We start from the raw sequence: 21,348 nt of genomic DNA, 5'->3' as shown, positions 1-21,348 counted from the left end.
TCAGCAATGAGCTAAATGGTAGAGATGCCGCTTTCAAAGAGCGGGACTCTAACCCGGAAGCTTATAATAAATCCCGCCATGCCCTCCGACGAACCCTCAAACAGACAAAGCGTCAATACAGGACTAAGATTGAATCCTACTACGCCGGCTCCAACACTCATCGAATGTAGCAGGGCTTGCAAACTATTACGGACTACAAAGAGAAGCACAGCTGTGAGCTGCCCAGTGACACGAGTCTACCAGATGAGCTAAATTACTTCTGTGCACGCTTCAAGGCAAGCAACACTGAAGCACACAAGAGCACCAGCTGTTCCGGATGACTGTGTGATCAAGCTCTCCGCAGCCGATGTGACTAAGACCTTTAAACAGGGCAACATTCACAAGGCCGCAGGGCCAAACTGATTACCAGGATGTGTACTTAAAGCATGCGCTGACCGAGTGTCTTCATCGACATTTTCAACCTGTCCCTGACCGAGTCTGTAATTCCAGCATCTTTCAAGCAGACCACCATATTCCCTGTGCCCAAGATCACCAAGGTAACCTGCCTAAATGACTACCGACCCGTAGCGCTCATGTCTGTAGCCATGAAGTGCTTTGAAAAGCTGGACATGGCTCACACAACCATTATCCCAGAAACCATAGACCCACTCCAATTTGCATACCGCCCCAACAGATCCACAGATGGCGCAATCTCTATTGCACTCCACACCTGGACAAAAGGAAAACCTATGTGAGAATGCTATTCATTGACTACAGGTCAGAGTTCAACACCATAGTGCCCTCAAAGCTCATCAATAATCAAAGGACCCTGGGACTAAACACCTCCCTCTGTAACTGGATCCTGGACTTCCTGACGGGAAGTCATCTGCCACGCTGATCCTCAACACGGGGGCCCCTCAGGGGTGCGTGCTAAGTCACCTCCTGTACTCCCTGTTCACCCATGACTGTATGACTAAGCATGACTCCAACACCATCATTAAGTTTGCAGATGACACAACAGTGGTAGGCCTGATCACCGACAACGATGAGACAGCCTATAGGGAGGAAGTCAAAGACCTGGCAGTGGAGTGACAACCTCTCCCTCAACGTGATCAAGACAAAGGAGATGATTGTGGACTACAGGAAAAGGAGGGCCGAGCATGCCCCCATTCTCATCGACGGGGCTGTAGTGGAGCACGTTGAGAACTTCAAGTTCCTTGGTGTCCACATCACCAACGAACTGTCATGGTCAAAATAGACCAAGACAGCTGTGAAGAGGGCACGACAGTGCCTATTCCCCCTCAGGAGACTGAAAAGATTTGACATGGGTCCAACAGCTGCACCATCGAGAGCTTCCTGACTGGTTGCATCACCGCCTGGTATGGCAACTGCTCGGCTTCTGACCACAAGGCACTACAGAGGGTAGTGCGTACGGCCCCACTGGGGCCAAGCTTCCTGCCATCCAGGACCTCTATACCAGGAGGTGTCAGAGGAAGGCCCTAAAAATTGACAAAGACTTCAGCCACGCAAGTCATAGAGAGTTCTCTCTGCTACCGCACGGCAAGAGGTACAGTACCGGGGCGCCAAGTCTGGGTTCAAAAGGCTTCTTAACAGCTTCTACACCAAAGCCATATGACTCCTGAACAGCTATGGACAGACCGTTTGCATTGACGCCCCCTCCCCATTTTTCCGCTCCTGCTACTCTCTCTTTATCATCTATATATAGCCACTTTACCTCTAACTACTTGTACATTTTACCTCAATTACCTCGACTAACCAGCAACAGGTGTAGACCTTAACCAGCAATGCAGTTAAGAAAAAAATAAATGTTTGTTTATTAAATTTTTTTATTTCACCTTTATTTAACCAGGTAGGCTAGTTGAGAACAAGTTCTCATTTGCAACTGCGACCTGGCCAAGATAAAGCATTTCAGTTAGACACATACATACAACACAGAGTTACACATGGAATGAACAAAACATACAGTCAATAATACAGTAGAAAAAAGAAAACAAAAGGTCTATATACAGTGAGTGCCAATTAGGTAAAATAAGGGAATTAAGGCAATAAATAGGCCATGGTGGCAAAGTAATTACAATATGGCAATTAACCTCTCTAGGGTAGGGGGCAGTATTTTCACATCCGGATAAAAAACGTACCCGATTTAATCTGGTTATTACTACTGCCCAGAAACTAGAATATGCATATAATTGTTTGATTTGGATAGAAAACACCCTAAAGTTTCTAAAACTGTTTGAATGGTGTCTGTGAGTATAACAGAACTCATATGGCAGGCCAAAACCTGAGAAGATTCTGTACAGGAAGTGCCCTCTCTGACCATTTCTTGGCCTTCTATACCCTCTTTATCGAAAACAGAGGATCTCTGCTGTAACGTGACACTTTCTAAGGCTCCCATAGGCTCTCAGAAGGCGCCAGAACGTTGAATGATGACTTTGCTGTCCCTGGCTGAAAAACAGTAGCGCATTTGGATAGTGGTCGATCTGAGAACAATGAGACGGGCCCGCGCGTGCACGTGAAGAGTCCATTTTACATTTTCAGTCTTTGAACGAAAAAGACGTCTCCCGGTCGGAATATTATCGCTGTTTTACGAGAAAAATCGCATAAAAATTGATTTTAAACAGCGTTTGACATGCTTCGAAGTACGATAATGGAATATTTTGAATTTTTTGTCACGATATGCGCCGGCGCGTCACCGTTCGGATAGTGTCTTGAACGCAAGAACAAAACAGAGGATATTTGAACATAACTATGGATTGTTTTGAACCAAAACAACATTTGTGGATGAAGTAGAAGTCCTGGGAGTGCATTCTGACGAAGAACAGCAAAGGTAATCCAATTTTTCTTATAGTAATTCTGAGTTTAGTGAACGCCAAACTTGGTGGGTGTCAAATTAGCTAGCCCCTGATGGCGAGCTATCGACTCAGAATATTGCAAAATGTGCTTTTAACGAAAAGCTATTATAAAATCTGACACCGCGATTGCATAAATGAGTTCTGTATCTATAATTCTTAAAATAATTGTTGTGTTTTTTGTGAACGTTTATCGTGAGTAATTTAGTAAATTCACCGGAAGGTTTCGGTATGTTTTCTAGTTCTGAACGTCACATGCTAATGTAAAAAGCTGGTTTTTGATATAAATATGAACTTGATTGAACAAAACATGCATGTATTGTATAACATAATGTCCTAGGAGTGTCATCTGATGAAGATCATCAAAGGTTAGTGCTGCATTTAGCTGTGGTTTTGGTTTTTGCGACATATATGCTTGCTTTGAAAATGGCTGTGTGATTATTTTTGGCAGGGTACTCTCCTGACATAATCTAATGTTTTGATTTCGCTGTAAAGCCTTTTTGAAATGGGACAATGTGGTTAGATTAACGAGAGTCTTGTCTTTAAAATGGTGTAAAATAGTCATATGTTTGAGAAATTGAAGTTATAGCATTTTTGAGGTGTTTGTATTTCGCGCCACGCGATTCCACTGGCTGTTGACTAGCCCATAGAAGTTAAATGCTTTATTTATTTATTGTTTACTTCATTAAGACTTATTTTTTTCTTAACTGCATTGCTGGTTAAGGTCTACTACACCTGTTGTATTCCGCGCATGTGACAAATAAAATTTGATTTGATTTTGATTTGATTTAATGTACTAAGGCGTCATTGTTTTAAAACCTAAAGTGTCATTGTACGCTGCTGATTCATGTTATCTTTTAAAACCACAATTAAAATCTCTCCACGGCCTCATAGAGGATCTAGATACTTTTGCTAACCTCTCTGGATTAAAACCAAATTATGTATTAGATCACAAAAAAATGCTAATTTTACATTACCGTGTAGTTTACCAATTAAATGGTCTGACGGACATACTCGGTATACAAATCCCAAAAGAAAGAAATCTCACTCCAATACATTTTTATAGAAAGTTAGCAAAAATAGATAAGATCTTGCTACCATGGAAAGGAAAATACCTGTCTATTTGTGGAAAAATCACCCTTATTAACTCTTTAGTTATATCACAGTTTACCTATTTGTTTAGGGTTTTGCCTACACCTAGTGACCTACTTTTTAAATTATATGAACAAAAAATATTCAATTTTATTTGGAATGGCAAGCCAGACAAAATAAAAAGGGCCTATTTATATAACGAATATGAATTCAGAGGGCAGAAATGATTAAATATTAAAGCATTAGACCTCTCACTAAAGGCATCAATCATACAAAAGTTATACTTAAATCCAAACTGGTTCTCTAGTAAATTGGTAGGAATGTCTCATCCTATGTTTAAGAATGGCCTTTTTCCCTTTATTCAGATTATACCTGCTCACTTTCGGTTGTTTGAAAAGGAAATAATCTCCAAAATATCATTATTTTTTAAACAAGCCTTAGAAAGTTGGTTGCAATTTCAGTTTAATCCACCTGAAAAGACAGAACAAATAATACAACAAATGTTGTGGTTAAACTCAAATATACTAATTGATTTTAAAAAAACGTATTTTTTGAAGAAATAAAAAAAAAACGTATAATTTTTGTGAATGATATCAGAAATAGGACTGTTGGAGTTATGTCACACATGCAGCTAACACAGACATATGGAAATGTCTGCTCTACCCAAAATTACAACCAACTTATTGCTGCATTAACACAAAAATGGAAGAGGCAAGTAGAAGGGGAAAAAAGTAAGGAACTTGTATGTCGGCCCTGTATTAAAGAACATAAATGGTGTGTGATAAATAAAAACATACCAATTTCTTTTATGGACCAAAAAACTGACAGGTGTGCCATATAAATTGCAAAATAGTTGGGAAGAGATTTTCGATGTACCCATTTGGCACATGGTTTATGAATTGATACGCAAAACAACGCTGGATTCAAAACTTCAAATTTTTCTATTTAAATTACTATACAAAATTCTTGCAACCAATAGAATGTTATATATATATGGGGGATACAATCTTCCCAGCTCTGCAGATTTTGCTGTGAGGAGGCAGAGTCATTATATAATCTATTTTGGTATTGTCCATAGGTAGCTCATTTTTGGTCACAGTTCCAGGAATGGCTGAAGAATTGCAACATTTGCCTAGAACTAATGCTGCAGATAGCAATACTGGGTGATTTGAAAAGCCATAGTCAATCAATCAATAATATAATCATTATTTTAGCAAAAAAATATATTTTTAATTTACAATCTGTAGAAGCTATGAGAACAGAAAGGTTCAGTACTTTTGTCAAGCATCACAGCACAGAAAATATATGGCAAATAGAAATCCAAAATGGATGGTGTTGAGAGATAGATGGGAGGGGTTGAATGGAGCTGAAGGGTGCGACTAATAACAAGATAACCAATGTAAAACATACGGGGTCTGTAAAATGTATATAGGTTCAGAAATGTTGTGAAAAAGCACAGTTACAAATAGAAATCAAACTGGATGGATATCAGAAATAGAGGAAGGACTAAAAACAAACAAAATATAACTATTCTTGTCACGCCTGTTTGAAGGATCGGACCAAAATGCAGCGTGTTTGTAGTTCCACATCTTTATTTATTCGTGAAACGTAATGCAATACACTAAATACTTGAACTAACATGGTTTCTGACAGTGGTAAGTTTAGTCGGACTTGTGAAGTTGAGGAGGATGGATGCAAATTCTGTTAGCTAGCTAACGTTAGACTTTACCTTAAATTTGATGTAGCTAAGTTTGTTTAGCTAGCTAGCTATGTTTCCAACATTTCTTTATTTCTATACTTAAATGTAGTCAAAAACAATAACCGGACAGCTTTGTAAAGATACGCTGAATGAGTGGAACCTGGCCTTTTTGATTTCAAAGTTTGAGGGTAAGAATGAGAAATTCCTTTTTGAGAGTGAAGACACAAATTTTCATTAACCCTGTGTAAAACAGCATATACAGTTGAAGTCGGAAGTTTATATACACTTATGTTGGAGTTATTCAAACTCGTTTTTCGACCACTTCACACATTTCTTGTTAACAAACTATAGTTTTGGCAAGTTGGTTAGGACATCTACTTTGTGCATGACACAAGTAATATTTTCAACAATTGTTTACAGACAGATTATTTCACTTATAATTCAAGGTATCACAATTCCAGTGGGTCAGAAGTTTACATACAGTACACTAAGTTGACTGTGCCTTTAAACAAATGCTGATGGTCCAGATACTCAACTAGTCTAAAGAAGGACCGTTTCATTGCTTCTTTAATCAGGACAACAGTTTTCATCTGTGCTAACATAATTGCAAAGGGTTTTCTAATGATCAATTAGAGCTAACACAACATGTCCATTGGAACACAGGAGTGATAGTTGCTGATACTGGGCCTCTGTATGCCTGGAATCTGCCGTTTCCAGCTACAATAGTCATTTAACACATTAACAATGTCTACACTGTATTTCTGATTCATTTGATTTTATTTTAATGGATAAAAAAATTTGCTTTTCTTTCAAAAACAAGGACATTTCTAAGTGACCCCAAACTTTTGAACGGTAGTGTATGTTATTTTTTTGTGAAAAAAACTGAAAGTAAAATTAAATATGACAAAAAAAGTAATTGTCTGCTTTACTAGAGATTGCTCAGGACTTCTACATTTTAAACCCGGACTGCTCGAGGAAACTCACTGATAACTGGATTAACCCCTGTGCGGCCTCCGTCCTGTATGCGGGACGGACATCCAGCGAAAAATCATATCGCCATTAGCATAACAAAATTTAATAAAAAAAACAAAATTCAAATTATATCGTTTTATAGATACACCTCTCCTGAATCGAACCACGTCGTCCGATTTCAAAAAGGCTTTACAGCAAAAGCAAAACATTCGATTATGTTAGAGGAGTATATCGTAAAAGTAGCCACATAGCCATTTTCCGACCAACCACATGCATCACAAATAACCAAAAAACAGCTAAATGCAGCACTAACCTTTGACAATCTTCATCAGATGACACACCTAGGACATCATGTTACACAATACATGCATTCTTTTGTTCGATAAAGTTCATATTTAAATATAAAAACAGCATTTTACATCGGTGCGTAACGTTGACTAACTATTTTCCCTCAAATGCATGCGATGAAACAGAGCTACAATTTACTAAATTACTATTTGAAAACATTTTTAAAATGTAATATTGTCATTCTAAGATTTATAGATGAATATCTCTTGAAAGCACCTGTAATGCCAGATTTAAAATGAACTTTACTGGGTAATCATACTTTGCGATGAAAGGGGATGCAATACTCTGAAAAATAGGCTAACGTTACAGGTCAGCGCCATCTTGGAACAATCGCATATCACATCTAGTCTTGTATACTATTGTCAATAATCCCTTACCTTTGGTTGTCTTCATCAGAAAGCACTTCCAGGAATCCCAGGTCCACAACAAATGTATTTTCGTTCGAAAAAAATACTCCTTTATGTTCCAAGAGCTTGTTCTTGTTAGCGCGTCTGAAGGCTGCTCCAAAACTTCCGTCGGCCACGGGACAGCCATTTCGAGAAAATTCATTTTTTCCCCATTTAGGTTCATTCAAACATGTCAAACGTTGTATAACATAAATCTTCAGGGCGTTTTTCAACAAGAGAGCCAATAAGATTCGAGGGGGACGATTGCATTGTGTTTCAAAACTTTTCGAAAGGGGAGGGTAACCAGGGGCGTCGGCGTCATAATGGTGATGGCCCTCTCCGTGTGACCACGTTCCACAGCGTCTCATTCATTCAGTTTTAAAAGTAGGAGACTCAAACCACTTTGTAAAGACTGGGGACATCTAGTGGAAGCAATAGGAAGTGCTCAATGAACCATAGCTCACGGTGTGATTAATAGGCAACGTGATGAAGTTGAGTTCGCAATTCAGAATTCCACTTCCTGTTTCGATCTGTCTCGGGGTTTTGACTACCATATGAGTTCTGTTATACTCACAGACACCATTCAAACAGTTTTAGAAACTTTAGGGTGTTTTCTATCCACAAGTATTAATTATATGCATATCCTAGCTTCTGAGTTTGAGTAGGAGGCCGTTTAAAATGGGCACGAATTCTTTTCAAAAATCGCTTTAGCGCCCCCTATCCTAGGGGAACGCCAAGAGGTTAAAGGACAAAAAACTTTGGTTAGCCAGCCAAGAGAGAAGCAGTCCCAAGATCTTCTGTTCGAAGTGCAAATATAGTTTGAAATGACTCTACTGGTGGTGCCGCAGATGCAAATTTATTTTTAGCTTGAAACTTTCAAGTTAATCACTAAATATTATACTCTCCAGATACACAAGGTGACATTGCTTTAAGACTTCTTCCAGTGGTCCTCCCAACACCAGTCTACACTATAGGCAGGAAGGCATTCCGACCCAGCTTCAAGAAGAAGCCTGTAAGTTTAAATAGGGGATAAGCATATGGAGATTGATTGTGAAATTAGATGATGGCATTTTGTAAACCTTGAATGGAAGGAACAGCATTCCTCAATCTGTTATGCATAACTGCACACTCCAAGACATTAGGTTGGTTTCCATCCAATTTGAGACAGATTTTCATGCAAATATTCTCAAATCTGCATAGGACATGTGCACATTTTCCCACCGGAACTGTTTCCAGCAAACTTACTTTTTGTGGATAAAAGGCTATGCGTGATGATGTAGTGCACATAAAAATAACTTTTGCGGTTAAATTCCCATGTAAAAAAAGGGAAAAGTGAAATGGGTTTCCATTGCATTTTCAACCCACTTTGGTCTTGGCACATGCGCTCTAGCTACAGTCCGGATAGGCTATCTACATTATGAGATGATGGATAAGAGTGATATTATTTGTATTTGTCAAACGGCAGACACGCATCGATCATCATGTCACCAGAATAAGACTCTCAATATGTATTGGAAAGGAGCATCAAACTCATCACCTTGCACATTCACCATCCTGTGAAGTTCATCAAACTTCATGCTTTCCCGAGATGTAGTGGGAGGACAACACAACCACACAAGTGGGAGGACCACACAACCACACAACGGTTCAGCAGACTTTTAGCCATCCATGACTGGCTACGAGACTATTGCAGCTCTGTGGATGTAACATTTATTGACAATGTTGATACCTTTTGGAAACAAAGCTTGTATTATAAGGAGGATGGGATCTACCCAAATCATTTGGCTTCCAAAATCCTTTCACAGCATTATAAGGCTGTGTTGAGACAATGACTTATCAATGACCCAAGCCCAGCTCATTTAATCGCTACCATTGTGTCGCCGAGTTGTCATAATGCTTCAGCAAATGTACATTATCCCAGGGGCGCTGGAAGACACAATGTAAGTAACCTAATTTATGTCCCTCTTTCTGCCATGAATGTCTCTGCTATTGTACGCAGTATTCATATGCCTAAGAACCAGAATTATACAGTTAGCACTGAGGCGGTGTGCCCAAGCAGAAAGGCCACTTTGTGCAGAAAACCCTGCACTAACATAAATAACCTGAGCATGTCTACCTCTGCTAAGTTTCCCAGTAAAGCAATAAAAACAATCTCAGAAAAGTGCTAAAATAGCCCATGTTAACATATGTAGCTTAAGAAGCAAGGTTCATGAAATCAGTAATTTGCTAGTAACAGATGACATTCATATTCTGACAATCTCTGAAACTCACTTAGATAATACCTTTGATGATACAGTGGTAGATCTACAGAAAAGACAGAAATGCCAAAGGTGGAGGTGTGGCCGTTTATATTCAGAACCACATTCCTGTAAAGCTTAGAGAGGATCTCATGTTAAATACTGTTGAAATAATATGGCTACATGTTCATCTGTCTCACCTAAAGTCCATTCTGGTGGGAAGCTGCTATAGACCACCAAGTGCTAACAGTCAGTATCTGGATAACGTGTGAAATGCTGGATAATGTATGTGATATCAACAGAGGTATATTTTCTGGGTGATTTAAATATTGACTGGCTTTCATCAGGCTGCCCAATCAAGAGAAAGCTTCAAACTGTAACCAGTGCCTGCAACCTGGTTCAGGTTATCAGTCAACCTACCAGGGTGGTTACGAACAGCACAGGAATGAAATCATCAACATTTATTGATCACATCTTTACTAATGCTACAGAAATTAGCTTGAAAGAAGTATCCAAATCCATTGGATGTAGTGATCACAATATAGTAGCCATATCTAGGAAAACCAAAGTTCCAAAGGCTGGGCCTAATATAGTGTATAAGAGGTCATCCAATATGTTTTGTAGTGATTCCTTTGTTGAATATTTTTATTTTTATTTTATTTCACCTATATTTAACCAGGTTGGCTAGTTGAGAACAATTTCTCATTTGCAACTGCGACCTGGCCAAGATAAAGCAAAGCAGTTCGACAAAAAACAACACCACAGAGTTACACATGGAATAAACAAACATACAATCAATAATACAGTAGGAAAATCTATATACAGCATGTGAAAATGAGATAGGATAAGAGAGGTAAGGCAATAAATAGGCCATGGTGGCAAAGTAATTACAATATAGCAATTAAACACTGGAATGGTAGGATGTGCAGAGGATGAATGTGCAAGTTGAGATACTGGGGTGCAAAGGAGCAAGATAAATAAATAAATAAATACAGTGTGGGGATGAGGTAGATTGGATGGGCTATTTACAAATGAGCTATGTACAGGTGCAGTGATCGTTGAGCTGCTCTGACAGCTGGTGCTTAAAGCTAGTGAGGGAGGTAAGAGTCTCCAGCTTCAGAGATTTTTGCAGTTCGTTCAGTCATTGGCAGCAGAGAACTGGAAGGAGAGGCGGCCAAATGAAGAATTGGCTTTGGGGGTGACCAGTGAGATATACCTGCTGGAGCGCATGCTAAGGGTGGGTGCTGCTATGGTGAGCAGTGAGCTGAGATAAGGCGGGGCTTTACCTAGCAGAGACTGGTAGATGACCTGGAGCCAGTGGGTTTGGCAACGAGTATGAAGCGAGGGCCGGCCAACGAGAGCATACAGGTCGCAGTGGTAGGTGGTATATGGGGCTTTGGTGACAAAACGGATGGCACTGTGATAGACTGCATCCAATTTGTTGAGTAGAGTGTTGGAGTCTATTTTCTAAATGACATCGCTGAAGTCGAGGATCAATAGGATGGTCAGTTTCACGAGGGTATGTTTGGCAGCATGAGTGAAGGATGCTTTGTTGCGAAATAGGAAGCCAATTCTAGATTTAATTTTGGATTGGAGATGTTTAATGTGAGTCTGGAAGGAGAGTTTACAGTCTAGCCAGACACCTAGGTATTTGTAGTTGTCCACATATTGTAAGTCAGAACCGTACAGAGTAGTGATGCTGGACGGGCAGGCAGGTGCGGGCAGCGATCGGTTGAAGAGCATGCATTTAGTTTTACTTGCATTTAAGAGCAGTTGGAGGCCACGGAAGGAGAGTTGTATGGCATTGAAGCTCATCTGGAGGTTAGTTAACACAGTGTCCAACGAAGGGCCAGAGGTATACAGAATGGTGTCGTCTGCGTAGAGGTGGATCAAAGAATCACCAGCAGCGAGAGCGACATCAATGATGTATACAGAGAAGAGAGTCGGCCCGAGAATTGAACCCTGTGGCACCCCCATAGAGACTGCCAGAGGTCCGGACAACAGGCCCTCCGATTTGACATACTGAACTCTATCGGAGAAGTAGTTGGTGAACCAAGCGAGGCAATCATTTGAGAAACCAAGGCTGTTGAGTCTGCCAATAAGATTGTTGTGATTGACAGAGTTGAATGCCTTAGCCAGGTCACTGAATATGGCTGCACAGTAATGTCTCTTATCGATGGCGGTTATGATATCGTTTAGGACCTTGAGCGTGGCTGAGGTGCACCCATGACCAGCTCGGAAACCAGATTGCATAGCGGAGAAGGTACGGTGAGATTTGAAATGGTCGGTGATCTGTTTGTTAACTTGTTATGGATAGGGGGCAGTATTTTCACGGCCGGATAAAAAACGTACCCGATTTAATCTGATTATTACTCCTGCCCAGAAACTAGAATATGCATATAATTATTAGCTTTGGATAGAAAACACTCCAAAGTTTCTAAAACTGTTTGAATGGTGTCTGTGAGTATAACAGAACTAATTTGGCAGGCCAAAACCTGAGAAGATTCCAAACAGGAAGCGCCCTCTCTGACCATTTCTTGGCCTTCTTGATCATCTCTATCCAAAACAGGGGATCTCTGCTGTAACGTGACATTTTCTAACGCTCCCATAGGCTCTCAGAAGGCGCCAGAACGTTGAATGATGACTTTGCAGGCCATGGCTGAAAAACAGTAGCGCATTTGGATAGTGGTTGATCTGAGAACAATGAGACTGGCACGCGCATGCACGAGAAGAGTCCATTTTACTTTCTCTGTCTTTGAACGAAAGCAACGACTCCCGGTCGGAATATTATCGCTTTTTTACGAGAAAAAATGCATAGAAATTGATTTTAAACAGCGTTTGACATGCTTCGAAGTACGGTAATGGAATATTTTGAATTTCTTTGTCACGGAACGTGCCGGGCGCGTCACCCTTCGTTACCCTTTGGATAGTGTCTTGAACGCACAACAAAACGCCGCTATTTGGATATAACTATGGATTATTTGGAACCAAAACAACATTGGGTGATGAAGTAGAAGTCCTGGGAGTGCATTCTGACGAAGAACAGCAAAGGTAATCCAATTTTTCTTATAGTAAATCTGAGTTTGGTGAGTACCAAACTTGGTGGGTGTCAAAATCGCTAGCCATGATGGCCAGGCTATCTACTCAGAATATTGCAAAATGTGCTTTCACCGAAAAGCTATTTTAAAATCGGACACCGCGATTGCATAAAGGAGTTCTGTATCTATAATTCTTAAAATAATTGTTATGTTTTTTGTGAACGTTTATCGTGAGTAATTTAGTAAATTCACCGGAAGTGTTCGGTGGGAATGCTAGTTCTGAACGTCACATGCTAATGTAAAAAGCAGTTTTTTGATATAAATATGAACTTGATTGAACAAAACATGCATGTATTGTATAACATAATGGCCTAGGAGTGTCATCTGATGAAGATCATCAAAGGTTAGTGCTGCATTTAGCTGTGGTTTTGTTTTTTGTGACATTATATGCTAGCTTGAAAAATGGGTGTCTGATTATTTCTGGCTGGGTACTCTGCTGACATAATCTAATGTTTTGCTTTCGCTGTAAAGCCTTTTTGAAATCGGACAGTGTGGTTAGATAAAGGAGAGTCTTGTCTTTAAAATGGTGTAAAATAGTAATATGTTTGAAAAATGGAAGTTTTCGGATTTTCGAGGACTTTGTATTTCGCGCCACGGCCATCATTGGATATTGGAGCAGGTGTTCCGCTAGCGGAACGTCTAGATGTAAGAGGTTAACTTGGCTTTCAAAGACCTTAGAAAGGTATGGTAGAATAGATATAGGTCTGTAGCAGTTTGGGTCTAGAGTGTCTCCCCCTTTGAAGAGGGGATGACCGTGGCAGCTTTCCAATCTATTGGAATCTCAGACGATACGAAAGAGAGGTTGAACAGGCTAGTAGTAGGGGTTGCAACAAACTCGGCAGATCATTTTAGAAAGAGAGGGTCCAGATTGTCTAGCCCGGCTGATTTGTAGGGGTCCAGATTTTGCAGCTCTTTCAGAACATCAGCTATCTGGATTTGGGTGAAGGAGAAGTGGGGGAGGTTTGGGCGAGTTGCTGTGGGAAGCGCAGGGCTGTTGACCGGGGTAGGGGTAGCCAGGTGGAAAGCATGGCCAGCCGTAGAAAAATGCTTATTGAAATTCTAAATTTTTGTGGATTTATCGGTAGTGACAGTGTTTCCTAGCCTCAGTGCAGTGGGCAGCTGGGAGGAGGTGCTCTTATTCTCCATGGACTTTACAGTGTCCCAGAACATTTTGGAGTTTGTACTACAGGATGCAAATTTCTGTTTGAAAAAGCTAGCCTTAGCTTTCCTAACTGCCTGTGTATATTGGTTCCTAACTTCCCTGAAAAGTTGCATATCACGGGGGCTGTTCAATGGTAATGCAGAACGCCACAGGATGTTTTTGTGCTGGTCAAGGGCAGACAGGTCTGGAGTGAACCAAGGGCTATATCTATTCCTGTTTCAAAATGTTTTGAATAGAGCATGCTAATATAAGATGGTGAGGAAGGGACTTTTAAAGAATAACCAGGCATCCTCTACTGATGGGATGAGGTCAATGTCATTCCAGGATACAGCGGCCAGGTCGATTAGAAAGGCCTGTTTGCTGAAGTGTTTTAGGGAGCGTTTGAGAGTGATGAGGGATGGTCGTTTGACCGCAGACCCATTACAGATGCAGGCAATGAGACAGTGATCGCTGAGATCTTGGTTGAAAACAACAGAGGTGTATTTGGAGGGCGAGTTAGTTCGGATGATATCTATGAGGGCGCCCATGTTTACAGATTTGGGGTTGTACCTGGTGGGTTCATTGATAATTTGTGTGAGATTGAGGGCATCAAGCTTAGATTGTAGAATGGCCGGGGTGTTAAGCATGTCCCAGTTTAGGTCACCTAGCAGCACGAGCTCTGAAGATAGATGGGGGGCCATCAATTCACATGTGGTATCCAGGGCACAGCTGGGGGCAGAGGGTGGTCTATAGTAAGCGACAACGGTGAGAGACTTGTTTCTAGAAAGGTGGATTTTTAAAAGTAGAAGCTCGAATTGTTTGGGTACAGACCTGGATAGTAAGACAGAACTCTGCAGGCTATCTCTGCAGTAGATTGCAACACCACCCCCTTTGGAAGTTCTATCTTGTCGGAAGATGTTGTAGTTAGGGATGGAAATGTCAGGGTTTTTGGTGGTCTTCCTAAGCCAGGATTCAGACACGGCTAGGACATCCGGGTTGACAGAGTGTGCTAAAGCAGTGAATAAAACAAACTTAGGGAGGAGGCTTCTGATGTTAACATGCATGAAACCAAGGCATTTACGGTTACAGAAGTCAACAAATGAGAGCACCTGGGGAGTAGGAGTGGAGCTAGGCACTGCAGGGCCTGGATTAACCTCTACATCACCAGAGGAACAAAAGGAGGAGTAGGGTAAGGGTACGACTAAAGGCTAACAGAACTAGGCTATCTCTGCAGTAGATTGCAACACCACCCCTGTTGGTCCGTGGTGTGTAATAAGTACTCGCAAAACACCAGTCTCAACTTCAACAGTGAAGAGGCGACTCCGGGATGCTGGCCATCTAGGCAGAGTTGCAAAGAAAAAGCCATATCTCAGACTGGCCAATAAAACGAAAAGATTAAGATGGGCAAAAGAACACAGACACTGGACAGAGAAATTATAGAGCAGGACTAAGGGTGACTAGGGGACTCCAACATGGAAACATCAGTGGAACAGAAGGTTTGAGTGCTTGAGGGCCTCCTTAATTCAGACCTCCATCTCAATTGCTCTCTTTCTATATTCCATTCATCTTTTTTTCGTGGTCCTTATGGAGCTCAGTGCGTAATTGACATTGGATCAATTGTAGATGCTACCATGGTGATTTAGAACTGGATCTGGAACTGGTTATCATGCTGATACAGGTTTCAAGGAAAGGGTGATCTGGGTGGAGACTGTTACCAAGGTGAAATCAAATCGTATTAGTCACATGCTCCGAATAAAACGGGTGTAGACCTTAGTGAAATGCTTACTTACGAGCCCCTAACCAACAATGCAGTTTTTAAAAATACAGATAAGAATAACAAATAAGAGTAACAAGTAATTAAAGAGCAGCGTGAGACTATACGCAGGGGGGTACCGGTACAGAGTCAAAAACCGCTGATTGACTTGGAAACATACAAGACAAACTGACACAGAGAGACTGGAAACACAGGGATAGATACACTGGGGAAAACAAGCGACACCTGGAGGGGGTGGAGACAATAACGAGGACAGGTGAAACTGATCAGGGTGTGACATAAACAACAGAGAGTAGCAACAGTGAAAAAGAGAGGGAGAGGGGGGGGCAATGTAAATAGTCTGGGTAGCCATTTGATTAGGTGTTCAGGAGTCTTATGGCTTGGGGGTAGAAGCTGTTTAGAAGCCTCTTGGACCTAGACTTGGTGCTCCGGTACCTCTTGCCGTGCAGCAGCAGAGAGAACAGTCTATGACTAAGGTGGCTGGAGTCTTTCACAATTTTTGGGCCTTCCTCTGACACCGCCTGGTATAGAGGTACTGGATGGCAGGAAGCTTGGCCCCAGTAATGTACTGGGCCGTTCGCACTACACTCTTTAGTGCCTTGTGGTCAGAGGCCGAGCAATTGCCATACCAGGCAGTGATGCAACCAGTCAGTATGCTCTTGATTGTGCAGCTGAAGAACCTTTTGAGGATCTGAGGACCCATGCTAAATCTTTTCAGTTTCCTGAGGTGGAATAGGTTTTGTTGTGCCCTCTTTACGACTGTCTTGGTGTGCTTGGACCATGTTAGTTTGTTGGTGATGTGGAACATGAAGCTCTCAACCTGCTCCACTGCAGCCCCGTCGATGAGAATGGGGGCGTGCTCGGTCCTTTTTTTTCCTGTAGTCCACAATCATCTCCTTTGTCTTGATCCCGTTAAGGGAGAGGTTGTTGTCCTGGCACCACACGGCCAGGTCTCTGACCTCCTCCCTATAGGCTGTCTCATCGTTCTCGGTGATCAGACCTACCACTGTTGTGTCATCAGCAAACTTAATGATGGTGTTGGAGTTGTGCCTGGCCGTGCAGTGAACAGAGAGTACAGGAGGGGACTGAGCACGCACCTCTGAGGGGCCCCTGTGTTGAGGATCAGTGTAGTGGATGTGTTGTTACCTACCCTTACCACCTGGGGGTGGCCCGCCAGGAGGTCAAGGACCCAGTTGCAGAGGGAAGTGTTTAGCCCCAGGGTCCTTATCTTATTGATGAGCTTTGAGGGCACTATGGTGTTGAACGGTGAGCTGTAGTAAATGAATAGCATTCTCACATAGGTGTTATTTTTGTCCAAGTGGGAAAGGGCAGTGTGGAGTGCAATAGAGATTGCATCATTTGTGGATCTGCTGCGGTGGTATGCATATTGGAGTGGGTTTCTGGGTCTAGGTATAATGTTGTTGATATGAGCCATCACCATCCATTCAAAGCACTTCATGGCTACAGACGTGAGTGCTACGGGTCAGTAGTCATTTCGGCAGGTTACCTTAGTGTTCTTGGGCACAGGCACTATGGTGGTCTGCTTAACCTGTTAGGGCTAGGGGGCAGTATTGACACAGCCGGATAAAAAACGTACCCGATTTAATCTGGTTACTACTCCTGCCCAGTAACTAGAATATGCATATAATTATTGGCTTTGGATAGAAAACACCCTAGTTTCTAAAACTGTTTGAATGGTGTCTGTGAGTATAACAGAACTCATATGGCAGGCCAAAACCTGAGAAGATTTCAAGCAGGAAGTGGCCTGTCTGAGAAGTAGTGTTTCATCTTGGCTTTTTTTATTGAAGACTCAGGAATTGTGCAATAACGTGACACTTCCTACGGCTTCCATAGGCTCTCAGAGCCCGGGAAAAAGCTGAACGATATTGAGGCAGGCTCTGGCTGAAACACTTTATCGCTTTTGGCAAGTGGCCACTCAGAGTACTATGGGCTTAGGCGCGTGCGCGCGTCGACCGAATGCTTTCTTTTCCTTTGTCTGTTTACCTAAACGCAGATTCCCGGTCGGAATATTATCGCTTTTTTATGAGAAAAATGGCATAAAAATTGATTTTAAACAGCGGTTGACATGCTTCGAAGTACGGTAATGGAATATTTAGAATTTTTTTGTCACGAATTGCGCCATGCTCGCCACCCTTATTTACCCTTTAGGATAGTGTCTTGAACGCACGAACAAAACGCCGCTATTTGGATATAACGATGGATTATTTTGGACCAAATCAACATTTGTTATTGAAGTAGAAGTCCTGGGAGTGCATTCTGACGAAGACAACAAAGGTAATAACATTTTTCTTATAGTAAATCTGACTTTGATGAGTGCTAAACTTGCTGGGTGTCTAAATAGCTAGCCCTGTGATGCCGGGCTATCTACTGAGAATATTGCAAAATGTGCTTTCAAATCATACATATCGAGTGCATAGAGGAGTTCTGTATCTATAATTCTTAAAATAATTGTTATGCTTTTTGTGAACGTTTATCGTGAGTAATTTAGTAAATTCACCGGCAGTGTTCGGTGGGAATGCTAGTCACATGCTAGTCACATGCTAACGTAAAAAGCTGGTTTTTTATATAAATATGAACTTGATTGAACAAAACATGCATGCATTGTATAACATAATGTCCTAGCGTTGTCATCTGATGAAGATCATCAAAGGTTAGTGCTGCATGTAGCTGTGGTTTTGTTTTTTGTGTCTGATTATTTCTGGCTGGGTACTCTGCTGACATAATCTAATGTTTTGCTTTTCGTTGTAAAGCCTTTTTGAAATCGGACAGTGTGGTTAGATTAACGAGAGTCTTGTCTTTAAAATGGTGTAAAATAGTCATCTTTTTGAAAAATTGAAGTAATAGCATTTCTAAGGTATTTGAATAACGCGCCACAGGATTCAACTGGCTGTTGAGTAGGTGGGATGCAAGCGTCCCACCTAGCCCATAGAGGTTAACCTCTCTGGGCTAGGCGGGACGAATTCGTCCCACCTACGTAACAGCCACTTGCAGCCTGTGGCGCGATTTTCAAAACCTTAAAAATCCTATTACTTCAATTTCTCAAACATATGACTATTTTACAGCTATTTAAAGACAAGACTCTCGTTAATCTAACCACACTGTCCGATTTCAAAAAGGCTTTACAATGAAAACAAAACATTAGATTATGTCAGCAGAGTACCAAGCCATAAATAATCAAATCACCCATTTTTCAAGCCAGCATATAATGTCACCAAAACCCAGAAGACAGCTAAATGCAGCACTCACCTTTGATGATCTTCATCAGATGACAACCCTAGGACATTATGTTATACAATACATGCATGTTTTGTTCAATCAAGTTCATATTTATATCAAAAACCAGCTTTTTACATTAGCATGTGACGTTCAGAACTAGCATACCCCCCGCAAACTTCCGGGGAATTTACTAACAGTTTGCTAAATTACTCACGATAAACGTTCACAAAAAGCATAACAATTATTTTAAGAATTATAGATACATTACTCTATGCACTCGATATGTCCGATTTTAATATAGCTTTTCGGATGAAGCACATTTTGCAATATTCTAAGTACATAGCCCGGCATCACAGGGCTAGTTATTTAGACACCCACGCAGTTCAGCCTTCACCAAAATCACATTTCCTATAAGAAAAATGTTCTTACCTTTCTTGTTCTTCGTCAGAATGCAGTCCCAGGACTTCTTCTTCAATAACAAATGTAGGTTTGGTCCCAAATAATCCATCATTATATCCAAACAGCGACGTTTTGTTTGTGAGTTCTAGACACTATCAGAATGGTAATCCACGGTCACGAGCATAGCGCATGGCGTGACAAAAAATGTCTAAATATTCCATTACCGTACTTCGAAGCATGTCAACCGCTGTTTAAAACCAATTTTTATGCCATTTATCTCGTAGAAAAGCGATAATATTCCGACCGGGAATCTGCAATAAACTAAACAGCCGAATTAAAATACTCCACGGGGGCTAATCGCGCACGCGCCTCACTCCATTGTCACCTAATGGGACACTTAAATAAGATGATAATCTGTTTCAGCCTGAGGCTGCCTCGTCAACCTTCATGATTTTCCCGCGTCCTGAGAGCCTATTGGAGCCCTGGGAATTGTCACGTTACAGCTAAGATCCTTACTTTTCAATAAACAGATGCAAGACGCACGACTCCTTGTCAGACAGGCCACTTCCTGCATGAAACCTTGTCAGGTTTTTGCCTGCCATAGGAGTTCTGTTATACTCACAGACACCATTCAAACAGTTTTAGAAACTTTAGGGTGTTTTCTATCCAAACCTGAACAATAATATGCATATTCTAGCTTCTGAGTTGGTGTAGGAGGCAGTTAAAAATGGGCACATATTTTTTCCAAAATTCTCAATACTGCCCCCTAGCCCAAACAGGTTAAAACATGTTGGTATTACAGACTCGGACAAGGAGACGTTGAAAATGTCAATGAAGACACTTGCCAGTTGGTTAGCGCGTGCTCTCAGTACACATCCTGGTAATCCGTCTGGCCCTGCGGCTGGGTGAATGTTGACCTGTTTAAAGGTTTTACTCACATCAGCTGCAGAGAGCGTGATCACACAGTCTTCCAGAACAGCTGGTGCTCTCATGCATGTTTCAATGTTATTTGCCTCAAAGCGAGCAGAGAAGTAGTTTAGCACGTCTGGTAGGCTCGTGTCACTGGGCAGCTCGCGTCTGTGCTTCCCTTTGTAGTCTGTAATGTTTTGCAAGCCCTGCCACATCCGCCGAGCGTCAGAGCCAGTGTAGTACGATTCGATCTTAGTCCTGTATTGATGCTTTGCCTGTTTGATGGTTCATCGGAGGGCATAGCGGGATTTCTTATAAGCTTCCGGGTTAGAGTCCCGCTCCTTGAAAGCGGCAGCTCTAGCCTTAGCTCAGTGCGGATGTTGCCTGTAATCCATGGCTTCTGGTTGGGGTATGTACATACGGTCACTGTGGGGACAACGTCATCGATGCACTTATTGATGAAGCCTATGGCTGATGTGGTGTACTCCTCAATACCATCAGAGGAATCCCGGAACATATTACAGTCTGTGCTAGCAAAACAATCCTGTAGCTTAGCATCTGCTTCATGTGACCACTTTTTATTGATCTATTTACTGGTGATTCCTGCTTCTTTTTGTTGTTGTTGCTAGAATGTCAGATTTGAATGTCAGATTTGCCAAATGGAGGGCGAGGGAGAGCTTTGTATGTGTCACTGTGTGGATAAAGGTGGTCCAGAGTTTTTTTCCCTCTGTTTGCACATTTAAAATGCTGATAGAAATTTGGTAAAACGGATTTGTGGTTACTATGGCACTTTGTTGTGGTTGTTGGTGGGTGGTGTGTTTACCCAGAGGGGAGGGGAGAAGTGGGTGGTGTGGGTTTATTGCTGGGAGTGGTCCTTGCAGACAGAAATGTGCTCTCCCCATACTCTTGGCATTCATGTCTCACTTGGGTGTGCGTGTGTATTTGTTTGAGTCTCGATTGTTTCTGCATTTCGTTCCGTGGCCACAGAGAGCAAAAAAATAACTCCTGGCTGGAAGTGGGGGCCATTCGTGAATGAAACTGATCTTGATATCTATCTCTCTCCCAACAGGTGAATCAGAGGTGATCTGCCATGCAGGGAAAACAAAGACATGGATCAGAGAGCGACCCTTCAATGAGTGTTAGAGAGAGACCCTGCCCGCCACTCCTCACAGTCCGGGCTGTCATCACACAGGTCACACACACCGAC

The sequence above is a fragment of the Salmo salar genome, chromosome ssa03 (assembly GCF_905237065.1).
Source record: "Salmo salar chromosome ssa03, Ssal_v3.1, whole genome shotgun sequence".
Taxonomy (NCBI): domain Eukaryota; kingdom Metazoa; phylum Chordata; class Actinopteri; order Salmoniformes; family Salmonidae; genus Salmo; species Salmo salar.
The sequence above is the reverse complement of the archived record's forward strand: the minus strand, read 5'-3'. Positions refer to the sequence as shown.